The sequence below is a fragment of the Pongo abelii genome, chromosome 5, assembly GCF_028885655.2.
Source record: "Pongo abelii isolate AG06213 chromosome 5, NHGRI_mPonAbe1-v2.0_pri, whole genome shotgun sequence".
In the NCBI taxonomy this organism is placed as follows: Eukaryota; Metazoa; Chordata; class Mammalia; order Primates; family Hominidae; genus Pongo; species Pongo abelii.
In genome coordinates, this window is record NC_071990.2 from 63,674,945 (window position 1) to 63,680,944 (window position 6,000).

Consider the following 6,000-nt stretch of genomic DNA (forward strand, 5'->3'; position numbering starts at 1 on the left):
TTCTCAATCCTGAGTTCTAATTTGATTGCACTGTGGTCTGAAAGACTGTTTCTTATGATTCTTGTTCTTTTGCATTTGCTGAGGAGTGTTTTACTTCCAATTATGTGGCCAATTTTACAATAATTGAGATGTGGTGCTGAGAAGAATGTATATTCTGCTGATTTGGGGTGGGGGGTTCTGTAGGTGACTATTACGTCTGCTTGGTCCAGAGCTGATTTCAAGTCCTGAATATCCTTGTTAATTTTCTTTCTCATTGATCTGTCTAATATTGATAGTGGGATGTTAAAGTTTCCCACTATTATTGTGTGGGAGTCAAGTCTCTTTGTAGGTCTCTAAGAACTTGCTTTATAAATCTAGGTGCTCCTGCATTGGGTGCATATATATTTAGGATAGTTAGCTCTTCTTCTTGCATTGATCCCTTTACCATTATGTAATGCCCTTTTTGTCTTTTTTGATCTTTGTTGGTTTAAAGTCTTTTTATCAGAGACTAGAATTGCAACCCTCAATTTTTTTTTCTTTCCATTTGTTTGGTAAATATTCCTCTATCCCTTTTCTTTGAGCCTATGTGTGTCTTTGCACTTGAGATTGGTCTCCTAATTACAGCACACCAATGGGTCTTGACTCTTTATCCAATTTGCCAACCTGGGTCTTTTAATTGGGGCATTTAGCCCATTTACATTTAAGGTTAATATTGTTATGTTTGAATTTGATCCTGTCATTATGATGCTAGCTGGCCATTTTGTTCATTAGTTGATGCAGTTTCTTCATAGCGTTGATGGTCTTTACAATTTGATATGTTTTTGCAGTGGCTAGTACTGATTTTTCCTTTCCATGCTTAGTGCTTCCTTCAGGAGCTCTTGTAAGGCAGGCCTGGTGGTGACAAAATCTCTCAGCATTTGCTTGTCTGTAGAGGATTTTATTTCTCCTTTGCTTTTGAAAAATACTTCTTAAAGGAGACTAAAGAGGAGTGGCAACTAACTTCAATATCTGATCTAAGTTAAAATCTTGCAAGGGAAAAGCACTATAAATGGCACTATTGTGTCAGTTGACTAAATTAGAATATGAATAATAGATTAGAAAATATATTGTATCAAGGTTAAATTTATTGAAGATAATAACTGTAATTTGGTTATGGAAAAGAATATCCTTATTTTAAGGAATAAAAATTAGAGTATCTAGGAGAAAAAGGTCATGATGTACAGAACTTATTCTGAACGGATCCAGAAAAAATCAAATGTATGCGTATATATTTATGGTGTGGGTATGTATACTTATACACACACAGGAACAGAGGCTATTTACGGGTCCAACAGCATGTACTCCCTGTCACTAAGACTGCTGTAATTAATGCCACTGCTGACGGTCTGGCAGGCCAGCATCAGACATCATTGCTTAGCCTTAGTATGCCATTATCATCAAGAAGGCCAGTCAGCCACTTGATGGCAGGCTGATGTCAAAGCAAAAATCGTCCTTGACAATGTTAAACAGGGAAGGAGGAGTTTATTCAAGGCAATCACAGCAGGGGAGAGAGAACAGAAAACAGTCTGAACTCAACTTCCCTAAAACAAAGGGCAGGAGGGTTTTTAAGTGCTGGGGTGAGCTAGTGGAAAAGTACTGGAGGATGTCAGGAAGGATGTTGATTAGTGAGGTGTGTGGAGCATATTGTGTCACTTCTGAGTTTATAAATGTTTTCTCTGTGATTAGGCCATCTGTATTTACTGACTGGTGCCCATCAAAGTTACGTTCTTATTTTTCCATAGAGACTGGGAAATAGGTGCTATCATTTATGATTAGCTCTCAAAGGGATGGCACCCAGGTCTTTGAGAAGGACATTCCTGGTTGCAAAACTAACAGAAATCTTTTTAAAAGATTTACATCTCAAAGGGGCAGAGAAATTACAATTACCAGTTCTCTAAGGTAAAGGCTCTAAGAATAGAGTTCAAAAACCAATAGTCAGGGAGAAGCCTGTCTAAAGTTTTCTCAAGCAGAGGCGAATGTTAAGACCTTTTGGTCATTAATTACATTAGACTCCTTCCTTCCTGGAGGACCCAGTCTTTTATGTCCTTTATGACAATTGTACATATTACAGATGTGGGTTTATCTTTATCAGCACTGCTAATCAAAGACTTAGAGAATGCTAAATCCATTGGCATGGGAAACTGCACAAAATTGCCTCAGACCTAGAGACCCATTTAGAACAAAGAAAGTATGAAAAAAATGGCACAAGATTATGAGATTCACTTGTCTTAACATACACTCCATCATCCAGAAGCAGCCAGTGAAATAAAACAGTGGTAGAGTATATAAAAGGCTTAGTTACAGCTCTAGATTAGGGACAGCACCCTGCAGGATTGGGCACCCCTCTTGGGTGGTGCTCAGCCTATAGTTAATGTATAAGGCAGTGTTCCCAAATGCTAAATTGCATCAGTCTATGAAACAACGGGCAGAAAAAGAATTGACTCCTCTAAATACAATTCCTAATGACACAGTTGAAGAAGTTGTATTTCTCAACCTTTTGCTCTTAGGCTTTGCCAGATTAGAGGCCTTGATGCCTGTTGGAGTTTCACAGGAAAGTGGGAAGGTAAGGGAGAGTGTCTTCATCCATTTTGTGCTGCTATAACAGAATAACTGAGACTAGGTAATGTATAATGAACATAAATTTATTGATCCATTTTTCTGGAAGCTAGGAAGCCCAAGACTGAGGGAATTCCTAGCATCTGGCTTTGGCCTTCTTGCTGTGTCATCTCACGGCAAAAGGCAAAAGAGCATACAAGAGAGATAGTAGGAAGGGGGACAAATTTATCTTTTTACCAGGAACCCACTCCCAGGATAAGGGCAATAATTCATACCTAATCGCTTCTTAAAATTCCCACCTCCCAACACTGTTGCACTGGGGATTAAGTTTCTAACATATGAACTTTGGGGTACACATTCAAATATAGCAGAAAGAGAGTAAGACTATGGATTGGAGATGGAGGGAGAGAAACACTTCTCCCAGGTTACTCAAAAATATTTCCACTTGAATCTACATGCAACTACCTTTCAGTAACCCTGATTCCTCATGCAAGTAGAACATCAGGCAACAAAAAGAGCACTCCACTGGTAGGAGTGATTAGCTCTAATTTCTATGAGATGCTATGTAGGCTACAAAATGATGGAGTCAGAAAGAAGTAAATTTCAAACATTGTAAATTCACTGAATCATTCCTTGGTGCATCCATGCAGAACAATAATGATGGACAAATGATGGTTATAATCACTAACCAAAAAGGCCAAAGGAAGTAAGGGCTCAGAACTCTCAGGAATAAGAACCCACTAGCTCAAAGAGAGCTTTGAATACCAGAACATCTGTTTGGCAGCTTAAGTGCTGGTCAAAAATGAGGAAAATTTGGTATGGGGAGAGAGAAAGGAAATAATGAATAGCAGTTATAGCCTTGGAACCAGCTGAAGCAGACTTGTATTTAGCCCTTGCAGTGATTGCAGCTGGCCACCACCTTGAAAGGGACTCTATAATACAGACTTAAATAGAAGGCATGGCAGAAATACATGAAACAAAACTGGATTGTCTTGAACAACTCTGATAGTGTCACTTCAAATCCTCCAGCTCTACCTCTTACTCCAGCTCTGCATACAGTTCCATGCAGGCTTCAAAAGGCTTCTTGCAGATGCAACTGTACAATACTTGACTTTGACTTCCTGTCCTAAGGTTTCTTTTTCTGATATAAACCCAGAGTGCAGGAGAGTTTAGACCTGTGGGACCACCCTTGACCACTAAGAGACAAGAACTGATAATTAAATGCTTTCCTCTTTCATCCCTTGGGAGAACAGTTTTGTGACACCCTTCATTAGGCTTTTTCAAAAGGTCCCAGTGAGATCCAGTCCAGTTACCCACAATGGTGGCCAACTTGATAATATGTCTTATATTGCCTTTCTCTCTTTCCTGTTTTACCTCCTAACTTTCTTATTCTTCCTTCTTTGTTGTTATTGACAACACTTTCCAAACAAGCTACCTGTTGGGATACTTTTGTCTATAATTTTACTAAATCCTCAGTAACCTAGATAAATTGTTTAACTTCTATGAGCCTCATTTTCATCATATTTACTAGTGGCATACTTATTACATTACTTATAACCAAAAATATCTGAGGATTAACGGAAGGAATATATGTGAAGCACTTACTACAAGATCTGGTCCAAGCAGTCATTCAACAAGTGGCAGTCATTATTATTACTGTCTCATTTCTCCCATAGAGTCCTTTAAATTATCTTTCCTCTAAATTACTTAGAGTCTACTATATGTGACAACAGACACAAAGTCAGAAACAAAAGTGTCCATTTGGTGTTTATTGCTAAGTTACTTTGCCCTGGGTCATTCTGACATGACTCAAAATAGTACAAATAGTACAAACTTATAGCTTTGGCAACCATTCCTCTCAACAGGTAATATTTAATTCCAATAACCATTTGAAGAAAGATGTGAATCAAGAAGGTTGTTGGTAATTGATGGAGCAAAGTTCATGTAGTGGTGGCAGAAAATAGAATCCACAGTTATATGAAGGAATTTGCCTTAGATGTGAAGAACATCTACTTCTCTCAGACAGAAAAGAAAGAAAGAAGGAAAGATGGGAGATAAGAAGACAGTTTACTTTGTAGTTGGAAGTTGAGTGGATTCAGTTGCTATCAGTTTAAGAAGAAAGCAGGGTCATCTGTTGGGGCAGGGAGTGAGAATTTGGTAAAGGAATTTAGGACAGAAAGGCTTGGAAAAAGTTAACGTTAGAAAAAGATGATTGTGTGAAATGGAAAGATGGTCAAGGAAGGCTGACAGCTAAGCTGAGATATGGGTGGTCTGTGCAGATATTAAGTAACCTAGGATAAAGGCAGGATTATGAGGGTATAACAAATTGGATCCGAAGGAAATCCTCCATGAGGGAACACTGAAAACTGAAAGTTACAAATTTACTCCTTAAGAATTAAGGTTTGAATTTACTTTGATGCAGAATTCTTAAATCTGGGGAAACTGTATCAGTGGGCTTCAAGGAACAAAGCTCTTTCACAGAACACTATAAAATGTGGTTTAGAGAACAGTTTCAGCTCTACAGATTGTTCCCTTTAGAAAAATATGTGTGTTTTGCTATGAATTTAGACTGCCTTTTTTGGTACTACTACATATTCTTAAATATTCTGAATTCACTGTTGTTTGTGCAGGTTCTCATTAGAAATTAGGAACACACACCTTCAAAACCCCCTTATCTTTAGGCCTGGTCTTTACCAGGAGTTAAGCTAGAGGAAAGACTTGGAAAGATAACTGAATTGAGCTTTTGGCAGCCAATGAAGACAAGACTGGTTAAAGGTGTTCATTAAGGCTGAGCCTAAAAAATCTAGAATTTTTACTATTTTGATCATTATTTCCTAGTAAAATTTAATTTTTTAAAATTTTTCTCCTGGGAATTTAAAAGCAAGGCCACTCCATTATAGCTAAGGGTGAATTTTTTCCAGCATGAATAAGTGGACTTTGTAAGTCATTTTAGTAAGAATAATTTTGAAGAAGACTTGATTGAGTTTAGAAAGAAGGCTTGATTTCTACTTTTAGCCAAGATGGAATAACAAAACTAGATTTATTCTTCATCCTTAACTGAAAAAAAAAACAGACAAAATATGTGAAACAATTATTTTCAAGACAATGGATATCAGGCAACAAAGGACAGAGACCCCTAAGAGAGAGAAAAGAGAGAGAAGGGAAATTATATGAGCTCTATGATTGCCCCCAGGTTACTGCTTAGGGACTTTCTAAGCTTCATCAAAGAAAGAATTCAAGTGGAGGCTGGTGGTATCTCTAAATTTAGTTGGTGTGGGAGTATTGAGAGGTTAAGGCAGCTAGTGTTCTTAAGAGAGATTACCAGAGAGGACATAGCTGCACAGAGGAGTTCTAAATACCTCTTTAAAGGGCCCTCCTCCAGTCTTCAGCTGAGTATTAATCAGAATATGCATATGAGCAAAGAAC